The 24,851-nt window shown below is 43.3% G+C and overlaps 1 non-coding gene across 1 annotated transcript; it reads left to right on the forward strand.

Annotated features, from left to right (window-relative positions):
* Nucleotides 1-23,407: 23,407 nt before the first annotated feature.
* trnas-uga (transfer RNA serine (anticodon UGA)) lies at nucleotides 23,408-23,489 on the forward strand. The gene has a single exon. It is a non-coding gene; the product is annotated as a tRNA-Ser (tRNA).
* Nucleotides 23,490-24,851: the final 1,362 nt, after the last annotated feature.

Consider the following 24,851-nt stretch of genomic DNA (forward strand, 5'->3'; position numbering starts at 1 on the left):
TTCGCATTGATAATTCTCGTAAGGGGGCAGCAATCCCCCCCATTAAGATCGATCCTGGATCTGTTGTTCCAGCGCCAGGCATTCCTTTTCCCACTCTAAATTTTTCCTTTGTGCCTGGTTTAATAGTTTACTTTTTTCATCCATTTTCTCTTTAACCTCCTTAACCTGTTCAATTAGTTAACCTAACTGATTCACCAATAATACTCCGGCTTTTTTAGTTTTATCTTTCTTTTGTTTAACTATCCAACTTCGCTGTTGTTCTAACGTCTGGGAGACATCCAAACCGTCCTTTTGCATTTTCTTCATTAAAACCTGTCGATCGGTCACATAGGAATTAATTAATGACCCGGGCAGCCCGCGTTTTACATTCCCATCCTTACCTTCCATCTTTGCCAGTCTCGGACGTTTCCCTTTGTTCCTGTAATACTTACGGCCATGACTACTCAGTGGGGACTCTTTGTCTTCGCAACAAAGCTAGCGTGTTTCCTTACCACCGGAGTTTTTCGGCTCTAGGTTGGAGTGATCAGTTCCCTTCCGCACAGACCTTATTTACCAAAGGGAAAAATCAAACTGTTAGTCAGCCTCTTCCCGCTATCTACTTACTCGTATCTTATACACTATCCCGTCGTGCCCGTACACCTCTCTTTTTAGTCTCTAACAATAGATTCCAGATACTGTCTTATGTGATCACGTCTGATCGGAGAGTATCCTGTAGTGACGCCATTTTGTTGTGGAAAAATATTTACGAGACTGTATAATATAAAAAGAGAGGTTTATTAAATCGGAGACAAAGCTTTGGGAGAAGTGTTAAAGACTCCTGTCTTTGAACCAGCTTCTCAATTTGATATCTCCAGTGAGGTTCTTTTATCTTACAAATTACGTCACTTTACATCACATGCTCTATCATCGCATTACAAGGTTTACAAAGCTTTTCCTCCAAGGCTGAGGTTTTTTGATATAACCCATCCTCGCATTGTGGCAGAGCATTATAAACAAGGGCAGACTCTTTGGCACCGGTATAGACAAACATCCCACTTAATTATCTCTCCAGTCGTTCATTACCTCACTTTCCTATCTCCATAACTCAAAGCCAGCATACCTTAAAGTCTACCTGTGTTTTTTATATAAAGCATATTGCATCAGTATTGTCCCTTACAAAATTCATTAAAGGGGAAAATAAAACAAATGTTTGGTCCCGTATACAAGTCAAGTATATGTCCAAAAATCCGCTGCAACATCCATCAGTAAGGGTTCCATTATTTTCCTATCTAAGAGACAATTATACCCCTTGACCACCTAGCTGATTAGCTGAGACAAGCAGGGAGTGCAGGGAGTGATTCAGCCTATCCCGCTTTCTAATGCGTAATACAGCGACATCAAGTTGTACAGTCTCGGATTAGTCTTTGTCTGTTTAAAATGTTTGTGCTGTCAGTGCTGCTTCACTCGCTGTGTTTTTAAATATGCAACGTGCTATCTGCAGTGGTAATGTGCTTAAATCTTTGGATTTGGAATTGTTTCCGAGTAGGTTCGAGCCCTACTCGTAGTGAACCAGTAGGTGTAGGCATTTGCTCGTAATCCGCTCTGATTGGAGTTCATTTGAGCTTAAATTCTTCTGAATTATTTTGCATCAACTTTTAGGGCACCTGTTACGTCACACTCCCCCAATCATCCACTCGTGTGAGTCCAGAGGATTGGGACATTTTTAAAATCCAGCCAAGAACTATTAAAAATATGATTAAAAGTGGATAGATTATGAATGTTAACTTATACGAAATATAAAATTAGATAGTAAGAGTTTCTACAGGTGTATAAAAAGGAAAAGATTGGCTAAAGTAAATGTTGGTCTCCTGGACGATGAGAATGGGGAATTAATAATGGCGAACAGGGAAATGGCAGAGACTTTGAACAAATATTTTGCATCAGTTCTCACGGTAGAAGTCACTAAAAACATCCCAATAGTGGATTATCCATGGGCTATAGGGAGGGAGGCACTTAATACTATCATTATCACTAATGAAGTAATCAGAGGTAAAATAATGGGAATAAAGGCGGACAAGTCCCCTGAATCTGATGGCTTATATCCTAGTGTCTTAAGAGAAAAGGCAGCAGAGATACTGGATGGTTTGGTTGTAATCTACCAAAATTCCCTCGATTCTGGGTTCGTCCCAGCGGATTGGAATACCACAAACGTAAAGCCCCTATTTAAATAAAGAGGCAGACGCAAAGCAGGAAACTATAAACCAGTTAGACGAACATCTGTCGTTGGGAAAAAGCTGGGGTCCATTATTAAGGAAGCAGTAGCAGGACATTTGATAAAACATGATTGAATCAAGCAGAGTCAACATGGTTTTATGAAAGGGAAGTCATGTTAGACAAATATCCTGCAACTCTTTGAGGATATATCGAGCAGAGTGGATAAGGGGAAACAAGTGGATGTGGTGCATTTGGATTTCCAGAAGGCATTCGATAAAATGCCACACAAGAGGTTACTGCACAAGATAAACGCTCACGGGATTGGCGGTAATATATTAGCATGAATAGAGGATTGGCTTACTAACAGAAATCAGAGAGTCAGGATAAATGGATCATTTTCCGGATGGGAAACAGTGACTAATGAGGTGCCGCAGAGATTTGTGCTGGGTCCTCAGCTATTTGAAATCTATATTAATTACTTAGATGAAAGGACCGAGTGTAAAGTAGCCAAGTTTGCTGATGATACAAAGATGGGTGGGAAAGCAAATCGTGAGCAGCACAAAAAAATCTTCAAAAGGATTTAGACAGGCTAAGTGACTGGGCAATAATTAGGCAGATTGATTTTAATGTGGGAACATGTGAGGTTATCAACTTTGGCAGAAATAATAGAAAAGCAAATATTGGCCCTGAAATTCCGGCTTCCCCGGGTCTGTACAGAGTTCCTATGGAGCCGGGACGGCATCGGAAATGCCGGTTTTCAGTGTGCAAGCTTCTGACTTGAGAGATGGCCCGATCTCTGGAGCAAGGACACTTGTAGGTGGAAATTTCCAATATTTATTCTTACTAATATCCTCAAAAATCTTGTGCCTGAAAAAGCAGGCGCATCGCCGACTTTTACAGGCGCAAATGTTTTACAAAATACAAAAACATAAAAATCAAGTTATTATAACATATTTTATCATTAAAAACACTCCCCAGAACGGTGTTTGTTAAAGAAAATTTTAAAAAATCGTGAATTTTTTAAAGACATTATTAACTTTAATTTAAATGGAAGTAGTGTAATTATTTTTTTTATCAGTGTTTTAGCTGTTTGGGTCTGTGTTTTTAGTGTTTCAGGCGCTATCACAATCATAGTAACAGGAGTATAGGATCCTGCGGAACTCCTATTACTATGATACCTCACCTGATTGGCTGCCCAAAGCCATGTGACTCCAGCTCTAGGCCGTGCACACGCTGCGAAGCGCAGTCGAAGGAGTCCTCAAGAAAGTCGAACGTGGTCAACAGCTTAATGTAGATGCGTTTGTTTTCACTAAAATGCCCACGGGAAGGCCAAAACGGCATTTCATGGCCCACAATTTAAATGGAGAAACGTTGCAACGTGATGCAATCAAATGAGACCTGGGGGTCCTTATGCATTAAACACAAAAACGTTATTATTCAGTTACAGTAAGTAATCAGGAAGGCATATAGCTTGTTGGCATTTATTGCAAGGGAGATAGAGTATAAAAACAATGAAGTCTTGCTACAACTGTACAGGCCACCACGTGGAGTACTGTGTACAGTTTTTAAGGAAGGTTATACTTGCATTGGAGGCTGCTCAGAGAAGGTTCACTAGGTTCATTCCGGAGATGAGGGCGTTGGTTTGAGGATAGGTTTGGAAGGTTGGCCCTATACATATTGGAGTTCTGAAGAATGCGAGGTGATCTGATTGAAATGTATAAGATCGATCGGGAGCTCGACTCGGTGCATGCAGAGAGGATATTTCCACTCATAGGAGAAAAAAAAACAAGGGGATATAGTCTTAAAATAATGTGCCGCCAATTTAAAACTCAGATGAGGAAACATTTCATCTCTCAGAGTTTTGTTAAACAATGCCCCAGAGCGCTGTGGAGGCTTGGTCTGAATATATTTAAAGCGGAGATAGAAAGCTTTTTGAGCAATAATTGGGTAAATGGGTTATGGAGTGCGGACAGGGAAGTGGAGCTGATTCCATTATCAGATCAGCCATCGTCTTATTGAATAGCCGAGCAGACCAAATAGCCTACTCCTGCTCCTATTTCTTACGTTCTTATGTTCCAAATACAACACATCTTCTCGCAACAGCAGTGGGATGTGGCCCAGTGGATAAGGCGCCTGACTTCGGTGCTAACCATGTCCTGTCGGTGCCGGATAACTCACCAGGTAATACCTTTTCTATTCTGCTCTGAAACTGTCTCAAAACTGGCCATTTCTGATACTCCATCACCTGAAGTATTGGAAGGGCTTTTGCTTACAGAAGCTGATTGTAGACTTTGAACGTTGTCGACCTGGATGCTCGGTCCACACAAGTGGTGAACTGGACTTTGTCGCAGGGCATATATGTTTCGATGCAAAAAACAGGAAACCGAAGGACAGATCACACTTTAGGCCTCAGACAAGGTGGCCGTGTGGTTAAGTCGATGTACTGCTAATCCGTTATGCTCTGCACGTGTTGTTTCGGATCCCATTCTCGTAGTTTTTTTGTGGAATGTTTCATGCCTCTGTTTTTTTTTCATTGTACTTTTACCTTGAAGCTCATGTCCAAATTAATCTTTTTCTACCAAGCATGTTACACTCAGCTCATGAAATTTCTCAAATTAATAAGCGAGCCTCGCTGGCTTTTAGATAAAAAGTAAATATAAACTTATGAATTTGCTCCATTTTCCCCACATTTTCCGAAATCTCAGAGCTTCACATGAGCAACTAATGAAAACTAATCAACTGAGTAAAGTTAAATGTTTCCCGGTGTAGGCGGCGCTGTGTCGACTTGACGTCTGACGCCCGTGTTCCATTCAGCACGCAGGAACTCGACTGAATTTGGATACATTTAAATTCAGCGTAAATCTCAAAATAAACTTGAAAAATCCTCAGCACTGTATTTTAGTCAGTGCCCATTCTCTAGTGCTGAAGGTTTAAAGGAGCTGGCCTTTGAATTCGTATCATGTGTGCCGAATGCATCCGATTATTTAGGATATACAGAGCAGGAGCAGGCCATTCGACCCAACCAGTCGATTCCCACCTTTATGGTCCGCTGGACATCCTCTCATCAGAATAACGCGATATTCCTTTTTCACACATATACTTATCTAACTGTCCTTTAAATGATTATATCCTACTTGCTTCAACAAATCCCTGTGATAGTGAGTTCCACATTCACAATCTATGATAAATATGTTTCTTGTGAATTCTTTATTGGATTTGTTCGTGACGATCTTATATTGATACCCTCCAGTGACGGTCCTCCCCACATGTGGAAACTCTCTCTCTCTGTGCATTTAACCTATCAAACCCTTTCATGTCTAGCAGACCTCTATTAGGTCACGCTCAGACTTCTCTTTTCAAGCGAAAAGAGACGCGGCCTGTTTATCCTTTCCTGATATATATCATCGCATTTCATGTATCCTCCTTGTAAATCCTCTCTTTACCCTCTCCAGTTCCATTATATCAATTTTGTAAATAATATGACGACCAGATTTGCACACAATACGCCAAATGTGGTCTATCCGTAGAGGATTCTGTAATGACTGGAAATCAAACCGGCGTCGCCAGGCTGTCTGATCAGAGTAAAAGGCTTCATTCGATCAGGCAGTTTATAGCATTCCTGAAGGCATTTTGCTTGCAGAATCTGATTCTACATTTTGAACTTTGTCAATCTGGTTGCACGGGCAGGACTTTGAAGGTGAGGGGGACACTCTAGCAGAGTATTTCTGGTTGGAGACTAACAGCACCAAATTGAATGGCTGAGTTGTCTTAGACAGTAGACGGGACGTTAAGGCGATGGCCGCCTAAACCGTTGTGCTCATTTATTGTGGTAAACTTTTGATGCTGATGAATCATCCTAGAATTTGACTGAAACTTACGTACAATAGGCATTGAATCCAAATCTCCTGAAAACTACTGGTCTCTGCCCCAGCATTGTTCACGTCTTGTTACAATGAACACTGACTATTGGAATAATTCACTTCTTGAATGAAGGTGGAACAGAGATCCGGTTCGGAGATGGAACTTTTCCTCACTTCTTCCTTCAGATCATTCTGGAGTGAACTGACAAAGATTTTTTTAAGAAATGACATTCAAAGAGAAAACGTGCATGACAGTTATCTTTACCACAAGACCTGTCCGTGCACCCCGATCAACAATGTGAAAAACTGACAGTCAGCTTCTGTGAGCAAAATTAATTTCGCTAAGTCCGTTATGTAAAGTCAGAGACTGTTAGAAATGGTCGGGTAAAAGCAGTTCCTTTTCACGTTGGAAGCCACTGGGCAAACCGACCTTAACAGACTCGAAACCGCAATGTTATGTTCCATGAGGAGAGGTTGAGTAGACTAGGCCTATATTATACAGAGTTTTGAAGAATAGGAGGTGATTTCATTGCAGAGCAGGCTCGAAGGGCTGAATTGCCGACCCTTTCTACTAATGCTTATTTTCTTATGTTCGTCGCATGCCTTGCGGATGTCCTCAGATCGATAATATGGAAAACGCAGAATCAGTCTCTGTAAGCAGGCGTTTCCATAACTTCAGTTGAGTAACTGTCAGAATTGGTCGCTTTTAGGGGAGATTTGGAACACAGAAGAATAAGTTTTGCCCGGTGAGTTAAACAACGGGAGCACAAGCCGAACCTGCAATTTTCTGACAACATCACGATTAAAACTGAACGCGGAGGCCTTATCCATTCGGCAATGTGTCCACAGCTGGTCACTTTGTTGTGGAGAGAATTGGGAGCTTTCTCAGGGCCTCAGCTCTGATTAGAGAAAGGGTTTTACTCAAATATAAATACATTTTGAATTATTCAACAGACGCGCTGTCAACTGGGTTCACTCCTACGCAAGGAAACCCATATCGCTTTCAAATATATCACCTTAGAAATTCGGTCTTCACAGCTGTAATCACACTAATATTAAGCAGGCACACGCACAGAATGATACTGGACAGACAGCACATCCCTTTTATACTGACAAAGAATGAACTGAACTGACAGCATATCCATTTAAAGAGACACAGAATGATCCGGGAGTGACAGCACAGACATATTAAACACATATTGGTCTACTTTGCTAAATCCTAAAATTTCCCCATCATCACCGGAAGTCCTCGGAATTGAGGAGGAGTTACTTCCACTCCCAAAGTGAGTTCTTTCATGGCTGAACACTCCGATAAGAGAGCCACAGACTCTGTCACAGGTGGGACAGACATTCGACGGTGGAAGGGGTCGGTTGGGCTGGATTGCCGCGCGCTCCTTCCGCTGCGTGCGCCTGGGCTCTTCATGCGCCTTGCATCAAGCCTTAAAGAGCACAACGCCCTCCCGGATTGACTTTATCCACCTCGGGCGATCTGCGGCCAGGGTTTCCCAGTTGTCAGTGGTGATGTCGCAGTTTACCAGAGAATCTTTGAGGATGTCCTTATAACGTTTATGCTGTCCTCCTTTGGCTCGGTCACCATGAAGGAGCTCTGCCTAAAGCATTTGCTTCGGGAGTCTCGTATCTGGCATGCGTACTATGTGGCCTGCACAGCGAAGCTGATCGAGTGTGGGCAGTGCTTCAATACTGGGGATTATATTAACTGGAATTTAGAAGAATGAGAGGGGATTGCATAGAAACAGATACAATTCTGACGGGATTGGACAGGTTAAATGCAGGAAGAATGTACCCGATGTTAGGGAAATCCAGAACTAGGGATCAGAGTCTAAGGATAAGAGATAAGCCATTTAGGACTGAGAAGAGGAGAAACTTCTTCACTCAGATAATTGTGAACCTGTGGAATTTTCTATCACGGAAAGTTGTTGTAGCCAGTTCGTTAGATATATTCAAAAGGGAGTAAGATGTTCCACTTACTGCTAAAGGGATCAAGTGGTATGGAGAGAAAGCGGGAATTGTATACTGATTTTGCATGATCAGCCATCATCATATGAATGATGGTGCAGGCTCGAAGGGCCGAATCGCCTACTCCTACATCCATTTTCTATGTTTGTATGTTTCTATGTATCCTGTTGATGTCCAATAGGTGAACAGCGTTTAATCATCCCCTCTATTCCAATGTAAGTGTTTTGAGGGACCGAATAGTCTGCTTCTGTGTAACAATTTATGGGGGCTGAATGACGTCCTTTTGTTCCACTACCACAGGCTTGAAGTACTGAATCGCCTCTACCCGTTCCTGCGTAACAGGCTCAAGTGGATGAATGGCCTCCTCCTATTCGTGTGTAACAAGCTCGAGTGGCGGAATGCCCTCCTGCTGTCTTGTCTAACAAGCTTGAGGGAGTGAATGAACTCCTCCTGTTCCTGATTAACCAGCCTCTGTGGGTTGAATATTCTTCTCCTGTTCCTATATAACCGGCTCGGGAGATTGAATGTCTTCCTCTTTTTCTAATGTATGAGCATCTATGGGCTTAATGACAACCTCCTGTTCCTATGCAACGGATTCGAGGGGCAGAATTGCCTTTTCCTATAACTATAAAACTGTCTGGAAGTGCTGAATGACCCGCCTCCTGTTCTTATTTAAAACGCTTGAAAAGTTGAATGGTGGCCACCTATTACTATTTAACATGTATGAGGGGATGAATAGCCTGCTCCTGCGTATAAGGTTCAAGGAACTGAAAGGCTTGTTCCTGTGCAGTAGCCTCACATCATCATCATCATCATCATAGGCAGTCCCTCGGAATGGAGGAAGACTTGCTTCCACTCTTAGCATGAGTTGGTAGGTGGCTGTACAGTCTAATACGAGAACCACAGTCTCTGTCACAAGTGGGACAGACAGTGTTTGAAGTAAAGGGTGGGCGTGGAGTCTGTTTTGTTGCACGCTCTTTCCGCTGCCTGCGCTTGATGTCTGCATGTTCTCGGGGATGAGACTCGAGCAGCTCAGTGCCCTCCCGGATGCACTTGCTCCACTTAGGGCGGTCATGGGCCAGTGACGCCCAAGTGTCAGTGGGAATGTCACACTATATCCGGGAGGCTTTGAGTGTGTCCTTGTAACGTTTCCACTGCCCAACTTTGGCTCGTTGGCCGTGGACGAGTTGCGAGTAGAGCGCTTGCTTTGGGTGTCTCGTGTCTGGCGTGCGAACTATGTAGCCTGCCCAACGGAGCTGATCAAGTATAGTCAGTGCTACAATGCTGGGTATGTTGGCCTGGACGAGGATATAAAATTTGGTGCGTCTGTCCTCCCAGGGGATTTGTAGGATCTTTCGGACAAATCATTGGTGGTATTTCTCCAACGACGTGCGGTGCCTACTTTATATGTTCCACATCTCTGAGCAGTACAGGATGGCGGGTATTACTACGGCCTGTCGACCATGAGCTTGGTGAAAGTATTTAGGACCTGGCCTTAAAACACACTTTTCCACAGGCGGCCGAAGGCTGCACTGGCTTTCTGTAGGCGTTGTTGGAACTTATTGTCAATGACAGCTCTTTTTGATAGGAGGCACCCGAAATAAGAGAAGTGGCCCACGTTGTCCAGGGCCGTGGATGACGGAGGGTCAATGCTGTGCAGCGAGGACACGTTGGTGAAGGATGTTTAGCGCACGCCACATGCATTCGTGCATCTCATTAAATGCCTCGACTGCGTCCTGGAGTTCAGCCTCTGTGTGAGCACAGATTCAGGCGTCATCCACGTACTGTAGCTCACGACAGAGGTTGGGATGGTCTTGGACCTTGCCGAGAGATGGCGAAGGATGAACAGGTTTCTCCTGGTTCTGTAGTTTAGTTCCACTCTTGCGGGGAGCTTGTGGACTGTGAGGTGGAACATGGCAGCGAGGAAAAATGAGAAGAGGGTTCGAGCGTTGACGCAGTCTGCTTGACCCCCGGTCCGGAAGTGGATTGCGTCTGTGATGTATCCGTTGGTAAGGATCACGGCCTGCATGTCATCGTGGAGCAGGCGGAGGATGGTGACGTACTTTTGGTGGCGTCCGAAACGGAGGAGGATGTTCCTTAGGCTCTCGTGGTTGAGAGTGGGAAAGGCATTTGTAAGGTCGAAGAAGGCCATGTTTCCTGCATTTTTCCTGCAGCTGTCGTGCTGCAAAAAATCATGTCTGTTTTTCCCCGGAGGGGACGAAATCTGCTCTGCAACTCCGCGAGGAGCTCCTCGGCCACAGGGAGAAGCCAGTTGAGAGTGAGGCTAGCGACGACTTTCCAAATGGCTGATAGCAGGGAGATTCCCCTTTAGTTGCTGCAGTCGGACTTACCGCCTTATTAAAGATGTTCACGATCACTGAATCACTAAGATCTCCCGACATGCGTTCCTCCCTCCAGATGCGAGAAAGAAGGTCAGGTATTCGCGCCAGCAGTGCCTCACTGCCATAATTTAGTGCCTCTGCAATGATTCCGTCAGCCCCCGTAGCCTTGTTATTTTTTAGCTTTCTTATGGCGTTTGCTACCTCGTGCAGTGTTGGGGTCTCATTGAGGTGGTGGCGGGTAGCATTCTACGGAATGGAGTCAAGTACACTAATGTCAAGCATTGGATTACATCGGATATACAGCACTGAAACAGGCCATTCGCCTCAGCCAGTCTTTTATGCTCCACTGGAGCCTCCGCTCAACATTCCTCAACAGCCTAATGCTCTATTTCCTTCTCTCTCATATGCCTGTCTAGCCCCTCCTTAAATACTTCCATACTATTCTCTTCAACCACTCCCTGTGGTACCGCGTTCCACAATTTCACCACTCTTTGGGTAAATAAGTTTCTTCTGAATTCCCTATTTTGATTTCATGGTGTCTATCTTATATTGATGGCGTCCAGTTATTCTGTTCCCCACAAGTTAAAACATTCTAATTGTATCCACTCCATCAAAATCTTTCATAATTTTAAATGTCTGTATCATGTCACGCCTCAGCCTTCCTTTTTCAAGAGAAAAGAGACACTGCCTGTTCATCCTTTCCTGATTTGTATACGCTGGCTGTTCTGGTATTATCCTTGAAAATCTTCTCTGCATCCTCTGAAATGCCTCTATGTTCTTGTTATAATATGGCGACCGGAACTGTACGTAGTACTCCAAGCGTGATCTAATGAAGGTTAAATACAGGTTTAGCATAATGTCGCTACTTTTCAATTCTGTATGTCTAGAAATAAATCACCGTGTTTGGTTTGCTTTTTTATGGCCTTGCTAACTTATGCCGTTATTATTTAGAGTTGTTGTATTTGTACTCCGATATCCCTTTGTTCCTGTACACCACCCAGACTGGCACCTTCCAATAATAAGTGACCTCAATAAGTCTCCTACTTAAATGTAACACCTCACATTTATATGCTTTGAAATTCATTTGGCAATTATATGCCCATTCTGCAAGTTTATTAATGTCCTCTTGTAAGTTGCTGCAGTGTTCCATCGTATTAACTATCCCTCCTAATTTGGTGTCACCCGCACATTTAGAAATGTTGTTTTTCATTCCGAGGTCTAAATCTTTAATATAAATTTTGAACAACAGTGGTCCCAGCACCGATCCTTGTGAAACGCCACTACGCGCCTTCTGCGGCTAAGAAACGCTAACTTTGACACATACTCTTTGATTACTGTCTTGAAGCCAGCTAGCTATCCATTCTGCTAGTTGTCACCTGACTCCTCATTCTCTGACCTGGCTTGAGGCTCTTCTTGTTCCGATGAACAATCTATTTTTTTTATTTTATTCATTCAAGCATGTCGACATCGCTAGCAAGAGCCGGATTTGTTGCCCATCTCCATCTGCCCTTGTGAAATTGTTGGTGAGTCACTTTACGCAACCGACTGGCTCGCCAGGCCATTTCAGAGGTCAGTTAAGAGCCAACGACATTGCTGTGGGTTTGGAGTTACATGTTGGCCCAGACCGGTAAGGACGGCAGAATTCTTTCCCGAAAGGAGACAAGTGAACCAGATGAGGAGTTTGTTACAATGGTCATCATTATTGATACTTTTAAAATTCCAGATTTACTTAATTGAATGTAAATATCCCCACTCTCGTGGTGGGCTATGATTTCTTCTCTCTGGATTACTAGTCCAGTGACATAACCATCATGCTACTATGATTGACCTCCATCTGTGTAAGCGCTCAAGGGCTTGAATGACACTTCCTAATCCTTTGCAACCGGTTGAGGGAAGGAATGGTGTGCCCTGTTCCTACGCAACAGGATCGGGAGATTGATTAGCCTCCTCCTGTTCCTGTATAACAGGTTCGTGAGTCGCAAATGCCTCATCCTCAGCCTTTTGAATTGCTAAATGGACTTCTACTCTTCTTATCGATAAGTCTCAAGGAGCTCAATGGCTTCCGCCAGTCCTATGCCTCAGGTTCGAGGGGTTAATGTCCTTCCCCTGTCCTTGTGCAACAGACTGGAGAGGCTCAATGGCATCCTCCTATTTCTGCTCAACAGCTTCGTTGGTTTGGCATTGCCTTCTGGTCAACTATGCGAAAGATTCGAGCGACCGAATGGAGTTCGACATTTCTTGTAAAATAGACGCACACAGCTGAATGGCTTCCTCCTGCCCTTTGAAATTGGTTTGAGGGGTTTAGTGACTCATTGGCCTCCACCTGTCCCTGAGTAACAGGCTCGATTGCTTGCATCCGTTACTGTGCAAAATATTCAGATGATACTTGGGAAGGACTGGAGCCACTAGTGCAACAGAAAGTGCAGGGACCACAGTTAGCCTTCTCTGAAGTATTGCTTTGATGCAAAGTTCACTGTGCGGCCCTGGCTCAAATCCTGACTCTGGTGGGAGTCGAACACAAAAACTTTGAATGTTTAATATGCCAAGAATTAAAAACTAACGTGCTATCCATTGCGCCACAGAGTCGCCAAATTTTGCATCAATACAAAAGTAAAATAGTGTTGATGCGTAATCTGAGCTAAAAACAAACCTGGAAACACTCAGCAGAAGAGGCAGAATCTGCAGAGAGAGAAACAGAGTGAACATTTCAGGTCGATGAACTTTCATCACCACTGGATCAAGCTCCGCCGTCTAAAACGGATGCCCTGTCAGACCCGAATCATTATGTTTGAAAGGGATGTTTTGTCATGGACTCGTAGAACCTTTCAGCACGGAAGGAGGCTACTTCGGCCTAGCGTGTCCGCACCGTCCGAAAATTGATATCCCGCCTAATCCCACTTTCCAACTCTTCTTTTAACCATGTAACAATCTATTTTTTTTTCAAGCATGTTGACATCGCTAGCAAGCGGTTAATGGCCTTCTCCTTTACTTGTGTAACAGACTGGAGAGGGTCAATTGCCTCCTACTATTTCTGTGCAACAGGTTCGTTGGTTTGGCATTGCCTTCTCGTCATCTATGCAACAGGTTCGCGCGACCGAATTTGATGCAGTCATCCTCAGTATTGAATATCCAACTAATTTGGCGTCATCCGCAAATTGAGAAATTGTGTTTTTGATTTCCAGGTAGAAGTCATTAACATAAATTGTAAAAAACAGTGCTCCCAGCACAGATCCTTGTGGAACAGCACTACCCACCTTCTGCTACTCTGAAAAGCTAACTTTTACCCCTACACTCTGCTTTCTGTCTTAAAGCCAGCTAGCTATGCATTTATCTCGTTGTCTCTAGACTCCACATTCTCTGACCTCTCTTGCGGTTCTTCTTTATCCTGTGTAACAATCTAGAGATCCTATTGTTTATTTTATTCATTCTAGTATGTGGACAATGCTAGCAAGGGCAGCCTTTGTTGCACTTCCATAATTGCCCTTTTGAAGGTGATGGTTAGCCACCTGATGCAAATGAGTTTCTCGCTAGGCCTTTTCAGAGGGCCGTAAAGAGCCAACCACTTTGCTCTGGATCTGGAGCCACATTTGGGCCCAGACCAGTAAGGACTGCAGTTTTCCTTCACTAAAGGAGATTATTGAAAGAGATGGGTGTGTTGCGTCAATGGTCAACATTATTAACACTTTCAAATGTCTAGATGTATTTAATTGAATTTAAATTGTCCTACTCTCTTGTGGACTTTGATTTTCTGTCACTGGATTACTAGTCCAGTGCCACAGGCCTCCGGCTGTGTAATGTGCTAGCGGGGCTGAATGACTCAGGCTGTTCCTGTGCAATAGTTTGAGGGACGGAATGTCGTCCCCCGCGTCCTATGTAACAGGTTCTAGGGGTTGATTATTCTCCACCTGTTCCTGTATAACAGGTCGGTGTGTCTGAAATGCCTCGTCCTAATCCTATGCAACATCTTCTATTAAGGGGAGAGTGGTGTGGGGGAGGGGAGGCGGTGGGGAGGACGGTCGCAATGCAGAGAAATCTAGACTGCTAAAGAGAAATGAAAAGGAAGCAATGCCGGAAAGTGATTGTTGTAATGTAACCACATTATGTCAAGAAGGGACAGAGTATACAAACAAAAGAGTGCACTAATAAATAGGATCCTGATAAGAAAAAAAGCGATAAGATAAATCGGGCTATAGTGCAAAAAAATTTTATGATCTCTATTAATGTTAAAAAGACCAATCCAAAAGCATTGTATCTGAATGGACGAAGCATCTGTAATACGATAGAAGATTTAACAGCGCAAATAGATGTAAACAGATACAATATCGTTGCAGTTACAGATATATGGTTGCACGGTGACCAGGGTTGGGAACTGAATATCAAACATTATCCGGTATTTAGAAAGGAAAGGCAAAAAGGAAGAGCGGATTGTGTGGCCTTGTTAGTAAAGGATGGTATCAGCGCAATAATGAGAAAGGTATTCGGCTCAGAAAGACAAGATGTAGATTCAGTTGGATGGCGCTAAGGAGAACGAAGGATCAGAAAAGATTGGTGTGAGTTGTCCATCGGCCTCCAAACAGTTGTGGTAGTGTGGAGGATAACATCAACAGGAAATTAGAGCTGCATGTAACAAGGGTACTACCTTCATCGAAGGTGACTTTAAACTACATATAAATTAAAGTAATAATAACGTGGCCGATGAATTCCTGGCGTTTGTACCAGTTGTTATTTTAGCCCAGTATTTTGCGGAGCCTACTAGGGAACAGAATATCCTAGATTGGGTCTTGTGTAATGAGAAGGGGTTAATTAAAAGTCAAGTTGTCTGGGGTCCTTTAGCGAAAAGTGGCAATAACTCGATTAAACTCGTTATTAAGATGGAAAGTGAAGTAGCGCAATCCGAATCTATGGTCCTAAATCTAAGCAAAGGAAACTACGAATGCATGGGGAATGAATTGCATGGGGTATGATAGATTGGGAAGAATCAATAAACGTCATGTTGGTGGATGGGCAAGGACAAACATTTCAGGAACGAATGTATCAATTGCGGCAGTTATACTTTCCTTTCTGGTGTAAAATAAAGGATGCTGGCCCAACCTTAGTTAACAAAATAAATTAAGGATAGTATTAGATTCAAAGAAGAGTTATACAAAGTTGCCAGTAAAAGTACAAGCCTGAGGATGGGGAACAATTTAGAATTCAGCAAAAATGTGCGAAAAGATTGATTGAGAGGCGAGAAATAGAGTGTAAGAATGAACTTGCAAGGAAAATAAAAACCGGCTGCAGTAGATTCTACAAGTTCGTATAAAGAAAAGATTAGTGAAGATAAATGTAGGCCCTTTACAGGCAGAAACGGGGGAATTTATAATGTGGAACAAGGAAATGGCAGGACAATTAAATAAATACTTCGGTTCTGTCTTCACGGAGGACATAAATAACATCCCAAAAATGCTTGTGAACCAAAGGTCTAGTGCGCAAGAGGAATTAATGGACATGATTATTTGTAAGAAAATAGCGCTAAGGAAACTAATGGGAATGAAGGCCGATAAATCCCCAGGGCATGATGATCTGCATCCCAGAGTACTAAAAGAAGTTGCAATGGAAACAGTGCATGCATTGGTTGACAACTTCCAAACATCTGTAGATTATGGAACAGTTCCTGCAGTTTGCACGGTGGCAAATGTAACCACACTGTTTAAAAATGGAGGAGGAGAGAAAACAAGGAACTACAGACCGGTTTGCCGAACACCAGTTGTAGGGAAAATGCGAGAATCTATAGTAAAGAATAGTATAACGGAATACTTAGATAATACCAAAGGAATTAGACAAAGTCAACATGAATTCCTGAAAAGAAAGTAATGTTTGACAAACCTACTCGAGTTTTTGAGGATGCAACTGATAGAAAAGTTGAGGGAGAACAAGTGGATATAGTATTTGGATTTTCGGAAGGCCTCTGACAAAGTCCCACGTAAGATGTAGTGTGCAAAATTAAAACATATATGATTGGGGGTAATATACTAGCATGGATTGAAAATTGGTTAATGGACAGGAAATTGGATCGATGGGCAGAGGGACCTGGTGTCCTTGCTAAATAGTCTATTGAAAGCATACATGCAGGTGCAGCAATCAGTTAGGAAGGCAGATGGTATGTTGGCCTTCATTCAAAAGCGGATGTGAGTAAATAAGTAAAGATGTGTTACTACAGTTCTATAGGGCCTTGGTGAGACCGCACCTGGAGTATTGTGTGCAGTTTTGGTTTCGTTACCCAAGAAAGGATATTCTTGCCACAGAGGGAGTGCAGCGAAGGTTCACCAGATAGATTATTGGGATGGCAGGACTGTCGTATGAGCAGAGATTGGGTCGACTCGGCCTGTATTCTGCAGAGTTTAGAAGAATGAGAGAGGATCTCATTGAAACGTATACAATTCTGAAAGGGTTGAATAGACTGGATGCGGGGAAGATGAATCACCTGATTGGTAAGGTTATAACAAGGGGTCACAGTCTCAGGATACGGGGTAGGAAATTAGGAAGGAGAAGGTGAGATTTTCTTTTCATTCAGAGAGTGGTGCAGCTGTGGAATTCCTTTTCACAGAAGGCTGTGAATGCCGAGTCACTGAATATATTTAAGATGGAGCTGGATTTCTAGATACAAAATACATCAAGTGATATGCGGGAAAAGCGTGAATATGGTGTTGAGATAGAGGATTAGGAATGATCATATTAAATGGCGGTGCGGACTCGAAGGGCCGAATGTATTACTACTGCTCCCGTTTTCTATGTTTCTATGTTCTCGGATCTAAATGGACTTATACTCTTCTTGTAGAGCAAGCTCATGGAACTGATCGGCTTCTGCCTCTCCTAAGGCTCAGATTTGAGGTGTTAATGGCCTCCTCCTTTCCCTGTGCAACAGTGCGGTGCGGCTGAATGGCCTCCAGCCTTCTGTGTAACAGGAAAGTGTTCCTCCTCGTCATCTATGCAGCAGGTACGAGCGGCCGAAGGCGTTCTACTATTCTTGTATAAAAAGCCCAAGGATCTGAATTACTTCCTCTTGTCCTTTGCAACTGGCTCGAGGGGCTCATGGATTTCTGCTGTCCTTCTCTAACAGGGTCGATGGCTTGCTCTTGTTCCTGTATAATAGACTCAGGTTCTAAGAGAACTCAATGGAAAAGTGGGTCGGATTGGAGCCACTTATGTAGCAGGAATTGCAGGGAATGCAGTTTCCCTTCTCTGAAGTATTGATTTGCTGCAAAATGCACTGAGCTGCTGAAGAAACACCAGATCATGACCAAAATTCCAACTAAAATCCGACCTATCCAGACTAATGCCACTTTCCAGCTCTTGGTCCATAGCCTTTTAGGTTACTGGAATTGAAGTGCACATTCAAGGACTTTTAAAAGTGGTGAGGACTTCTGCCTCTAAATCACTTTCAGGAGTGGTTTCCAGACTCTCAGCACCCCTGGGTGAAAACAGTGTACCTCAAATTCCGGAAAACCTCCAACAATTACTTTAAATCTATGAAGCCTGGTTGTTGGCCACTCTGCTAAGGGAAATAGATCCTTTCTATGCACTCGATCTAGGCCACTGATAATTTTATTCACTTCAATACGGACCCCCTTAGCCTCCTCTGTTCCAAAGAAAACAAACCCAGCCGATGCAATATTTACTCAGAGCTAAATTCACCATCCGCCTAAATCTAACCTGTATGCTCACGAGTGCTGTCTGATCCTTCCTGTAATGCGGTGACCAGAGAAGCATGCAATAATTTAGCGGTGGCCCAACTAGAGTTTTACACATTTGAAGCATAACTTCCCCGATCTTATATTCTATAGCTCATCTAATGAAGACAAGTATTCCGTGTTGCTTCTCAACATAGAAACATCGAAAATTGATTCTGCAGTACACCATTCGACACTTCGAGCCTGCACCACCACTCAATAAGATCATGGCTGATCCTTCCCTCAGTACCGCTTTCCTGTTTCCTCCCTACCTCTTGATCCTTTTCGCCATAAGGGCCACAATAACTCCCTGTTGAATATATCCAATGAACTGGCATCAACAACTCTTTGCGGCAGGGAATTCCACAGGTTAACAACTCTCTGAGTGAAGAAGTTTCTCCTCATCTTCGTTCTAAATGGCCTACCCCTTATCCTAAGGCTGTGTACCCTGGTTCTGGACTTTCCCAAAATGTTGAACATTCTATCCGCATCTAACCTGTCCAGTCCCGTCGGAATCTTACATGTTTCTACGAGATTCCCTCTCATCCTTCTAAACTCCAGTGTATAAAGGCCCAGTTGATCCAGTCTCTTTTCATATGTCAGTCTAGCGATCCCTGGAACTTCGTTGCACTCCCTCAATAGCAAGCACTTCCTTCCTCAAATTAGGAGACCAAAACTGAACACAATATTCCAGGTGAGGTCTCACCAATGCCCTTTACAACTTCAGTAAGACGACCCTGCTCCTATACACAAATCCCCTAGCTATGAAGGCCAACATACCATTTGCGTTCTTCACAGCCTGCTGAACCTGCATGCCAACTTTCAATGACTGATGAACCATGACACCCAGGTCTCGTTACACCTCACCTTTTCATAATCTGCCGCCATGCAGATAATATCCTGATTTGTTGTTTTGCCATCAAAGTGGATAACCGCACATTTATCAACAGTTATCATACATCTGCCATGTATTTGCCCACTCACCTAACCTGTCCAAGTCAACCTGCAGCATCTTAGCGTCCTCCTCACGGCTCACACCGCCAGCTAATTTAGTTTCATCTGCAAACCTGGAGATATTGCACTCAATTACTTCATCTGAATCATTAATGTATTCTGTGAAGAGCTAGGATCCCAGCATTGAGCCCTGCGGCACTCCACTAGTCACTGCCGGCCATTCTGTAAAGGACACGTTTATCCAGACTCTCTGCTTCCTGTCTGCCAACCAGTTCTCGACACTTCGGTTTGTCTTCACAAAGGAAGATACAGATCACCTTCCGAATGTACTAGGGGACAGTGGGTCTAGTGAGAATGAGGAACTGAAAGATATCCTTATTAGTGGGAAATTGTGTTGGGTAGTTGATGGGATTAAAGGCAGATAAATCGCCGAGTCCTGATAGTTTGCATGTCAAAGTACTTAAGGAAGTGGCCCGAAAAAAAGTGGATGCATTGGTGTTCATTTTCCAACAATCTATCGACTCTGGATCAGTTCCTATGGACTGGAGGGTATCTAATGTAACGCCACTTTTGAAAAATGAAGGGAGAAACAAAGCGGGTAATTAAAGACCGGTTAGCCTGACATCCGTAATGGGGAAAATGTTGGAATCAATCATTATGGAGCCCATTTCGAAAGCAGTGACAAGATCGGACCGAGTCAGCATAGATTTATGAAAGGGAAATCGTGCTTGACGAATCTTCTGGAATTTTTTGAGGATGTAACTAGTAGAGTGCACAAGGATAACTAATGGATGTGGTGTATTTCGGCTTTCAAAAGGCTTTTGACGAAGTCCGGCACAAGAGATTGGTATGCAAAGTCAAAGCGCATGGTATTGGTGGTAGTGTACTGACGTGGATAGAGATCTGGTTGGCAGACAGGAAACAGAGAGTCGGGCTGAACGGGTCGTTTTCAGAATGGCAGGCAGTGACTAGTGGACTGTCGCAGGGCTCAGTGCTGGAACCCCAGCTCTTTACAATATACATTAACGATTTGGATAAAGGGATAGAGTGTAATATATCCAAGTTTGTGGATGACACTAAACTGGGTGGCGGTGTGAGCTGTGAGGAGGAAGCTAAGAGGCTGCAGGGTGACGTGGACAGTTTAGTTGAGTGCGCAAATACATGGCAGATGCAGTATAATCTGGATAAATGTGAGGTTATCCATTTTGGGGGCAAAAACACGAAGGCAGAATATTATCTAAATGGTGGCAGACTAGAAAAAGGGGAGATGCAGCGAGACCTGGGTGTCATGGTTCATCAGTCACTGAAAGTGTGCACGCAGGTGCAGCAGGTGGTAAAGAAGGCAAATGGTATGTTGGCCTTCGTAGCTAGGGGATTTGAATATAGGAGCAGGGAGGTCTTACTGCAGTTGTACAGGGCCTTAATGAGTCCTCACCTGGAATATTATGTTCAGTTTTGGTCTCCTAGTCTGAGGAAGGACGTTCTTGCTATTGAGGGAGTGCAGCGAAGGTTCACGAGACTGATTCCCGGGATGGCAGTACAGACGTTTAAGGAGCGACTGGAATAACTCGGCCGGTATTCACTGGAGTTTAGAAGGATGAGATGCAACCTCATAGATATATTCAAGAGGGAGTTAAATATAGCCCTTACGGTTAAGGGGATCAAGAGGTATGGAGAGACAGCGGTACTGAAGGAATGGTCAGTCATGATCTGATTGAATGCCGGTGCATGCTCGAATGGCCGAATGGCCTACGCCTGCAACTATTTTCTTTGTTTTTCTGTTTCTATCCACGTAAGTACATTACCCCCAATACCATGTGCTTTGATTTTGCACACAAATCTCTTGTGTGCGATCTTATCTAAAGCCTTTTGTAAGTCATAATACACTACATCCATTGGTTCTCCCTTGTCCACTCTGCAAGTTACATATTCAGAACATTCTGGAAGATTCGTCAAGCTTAATTTTCCTTCATAAATCCATGCTGACTTGGACCGACCCTATCACTGCTTTCCAAATGCGCTGCGATTTCATCTTTAATAATTGATTCAAACATTTTCCCCACGACTGATGTCAGGCTAACCGGTCTATAATTACCCATTTTCTATCTCCCTCCTTTTTTTAAAAGTGATGTTACATTACCAACCCTCCAGTCCATGGGAACTGATCCAGAGTCGATAGACTGTTGGAAAATGATCACGAATGCATCCACTATTTCTCGGGACACTTCCTTAAGTACTTTGGGATGCAGACTATCAGGCCCCGGGGATTTATCGGCCTTCAATCCCATCAATTTCCGCAACACAATTTCCCATCTAATCAGCATATCCTTCAGTTCCTCTTTCGCACTAGACCCTCGGCCCCCTAGTACATCCAGAAGGTTATCTGTGTCTTCCGTCGTGAAGACAGAACCAAAGTATTTGTTCAATTAGTTTGCCTTTTAATTGTTCCCCATTATAAATTCACCTGAATCCGAATGCAAGGGACCTACCTTTGTCTTCACTAATCTTTTTCTCTTCACATATATATAAAAGCTTTGGCAGTAATTTTTACGCTTCTGGCACGCTTCGTCTCGTACTCTTTTTTCCCCCTCTTAACGAAACCCTTAGTCCCCCTTGGCAGAATTCTAAATTTCTCCCAGTCCTCAGGTTTCCTGATTTTTCTGCCAATTTATATAACTCTTCCTTGGATTTAACACTATCCTTAATTTCCCTTGTTAGCCACGGTTGAGCCACTTCCCCGTTGTATTATTACTCCAGACAGGGATGTACAATTGTTGAAGTTCATCCTTGTGGTCTTTAAATGTTTCCCATTGCCTATCCACCGTCAACCCTTTAAGTATCATTTGCCAGTCTATTCTAGCTAATTCACGCCTCATACCATCGAAATTACCTTTCCTAAAGTTCAGATCCCTAGTTTCTGAATTAACTGTGTCACTCTCCATCTTATAAAGAATTCTACCATGTTATGGTCACTCTTCCCCAAGCGGCCTCGCACAACAAGTTTGCCAATTAGTCCATTCTCATTACACATCACAACCACGATGGCCAGCTCTCTCGGTGGTTCCTCGACATATTGGTCTGGAAAACCATCCCTAATATACTCCAGGAAATCGTACTCCACCGCATTGCTACCATTTTGGTCAGCCCAATCAATATATAGATTCAAGTCGCCCATGGTAACTGCTGTACCTTTATTGCACACATCCCTTATTTCTTGTTTGATGCTGTCCCCAACCTCACTACTACTGTTTGGAGGTCTGTACACAATTCCCAGTATCGTTTTCTGCCATTTGGTATTCTGCAGCTCCCCCCATACCGCTTCCAAATCATCCAAGCTAATGTCCCTCCTTATCATTGCATTAATTTCCTCTTTCACCAGCAACGCCACCCCGCCTCCTTTTTCTTTCTGTCCATCCTTCACAAGCATCGTATCTACCTGCCCTGTTACCGTCAAGGATTCTGTGGACATGCACTCCAAGGTCATTTGCACCTCTACACTCATCAGTGGCCTAACATTTAATTTTTATTCGCTTTCCCTATAAGCACTCCCCAAATGCATTATCTAACACTTCTCCGGTTTGAATTCCATTAAACCCCTGACCAGTTATTTGATATCTACCTGCAATGTACAGCTCTCTTCCTCATTATCAAGCATACCTGGTTGACCAATCTTTTAGTCACCTGCGCTAATTTGTATTTAGTGGCTCGGTGTCAAATTTGTATCACATAATACTTTTGTGAAGCGCCTTGGACATTTCGCTAATTTCAAGGTGCAAATTATATATAAGTTGTTGTTGTTGTTTAAAATGTGTGTTACATAACGTTATATAGAGATTGCATCACAGAAAGAAACTGGTGTTGCTAGAGTTAATGCTGCACACTACCCTACTTCACTTGACCTGTCAGCATATTGATCTATTGCTTTCTCAGTCATGTGCTCAGGTAATTCCCTTTAAAATGAATCTGTGCTATTCGCCTCAACGACTGCTTGTGTAGCATCTTCCACATTCTAAACACCCTTTGGCAAATAATTTGCTCTTGAATTGTCGACTGAATTTATCGGTGACCTCCCGTTCGGAACTCCTGCACAATAGCAAACATTTTCTCCACATCAACTCGTTCAAATACCTTCATAATGTTAAAAATATATCTCACTTGTTTTTCGAGAAAGAAGCTCCCCAGACTGTTCAGTTTTTCCCGAAATGTAAATTATTTCAGTTCTGACCGAAATTTTTCCTTCTTTGCTGTGAGATTCTGTGATTCTGTGATTTAATTTTCACATCGTCTGGGAGATCCAATCGGGCAAGCATGCAGGCGGTCTCTCTGACAAATTGCACCGACGATTCGACTATTAAAGTAAGTCTACTGTGTAGCTGCGATGGCCGGGTGGTTAAGACGTTGTACTTGAAATCCAATGGGATTTCCCCGCGCAGGTTCGAACCCTGCTCGCAGCGATTCTACAGGTGCTTTTTTTTTATCGACTCACGGGGATCTCATTGGAATCTGATCACAATTCGCTCCACTGCCCTTTATTACACTGATTGACGCGAAGCTGTTGTTCGAACTGGAAACAGTAACAGTTTATCGGTATTAATTGTTGGTCTGTTGGCCACTATCTGCAAAAATCAGTGAGCAATATACACAGCATGAAAAAATGCCTTTTAATAAAGATCAGTGCATTGTTTGGGAGGAACTCACCTTTATTTAATGAGTGCGAACGAGGTTTGGTTTTATAAGGATGAACAAGTTTTGCCAAAATGACCACGGCAGCGTTTGACGTTGCAATTTTCTGATAACATCAGTGTTTGCATGAAAGTAGATGCCTTATCCATTAAACGATGTGGCACCTGCAGTTTGCAGCAGACTAATGTACAGCAAAATTCTAATGGGTCAAAGTGTAATAGAAAGGCAAGCATGACATCTCGGTGCCGCAATGCAAGGAGTATTTGGAACCCAGGAGAGGGCTCTGAGCTAGTTAGAGTGGGTGAGAGCTCAGATCACAGGACCCGAAGAAAAAATGTAAAAGGCAGGAGGCAACAGAGCAGAGTAGCACTGGCGTAAGTGTAAACGACAAGGTGATAGGAAGGGAAAATATGTATGAATATAAAGAGGCTACAGGAGTGGTCAAAACTAAAAATCCTGGTTTAAAAACTAGTATTAAAACACTCTACCTAACCGCACGCAGCATTCGAAATAAAGTAAATGATTTGACGGCACAAATCATCATAAATGGGAAAGATTTGGTGGACATTACAGAAACGTTGGAGGTTGGCCAGGACAGGGAATTAAACATACAGGGGTATCTGACAATTCGGAAAGATAGACAAGAAGGAAAAGGAGGTGGGGTAGCTCTCTTAGTAAGGGATGATATCAGGGCAGGTGTGAGAGACGATACTGGCTCCAATGAACAAAATGTTGAATCATTGTGGGTGAAGATTCGAGATAGTAAGGGGAAAAAGTCACTGGTGGGCGTAGTTTATAGGCCCCCAAATAATAGCTTCACGGTGGGGCGGGCAATAACCAAGGGAATAATGGAGGCATGTGAAAAAGGAACGGCAGTTATCATGGGGGATTTTAACCTACATATCGATTGGTCAAATCAAATCTCACTGGGTAGCCTTGAGGAGGAATTCATAGAATGCACACGGGATTGTTTCTTAAAACAGTATGTTACAGAACATACAAGGGAGCAAGCTATCTTAGATCTGGTCCTGTGTAATGAGACAGGAATAATAAACGATCTCCCAGTAAAAGATCCTCTCGGAATGAGTGATCACAGTATGGTTGAATTTGTAATACAGTTTGAGGGTGAGGAA

The sequence above is a fragment of the Pristiophorus japonicus genome, chromosome 25, assembly GCF_044704955.1.
Source record: "Pristiophorus japonicus isolate sPriJap1 chromosome 25, sPriJap1.hap1, whole genome shotgun sequence".
NCBI lineage: Eukaryota > Metazoa > Chordata > Chondrichthyes > Pristiophoridae > Pristiophorus > Pristiophorus japonicus.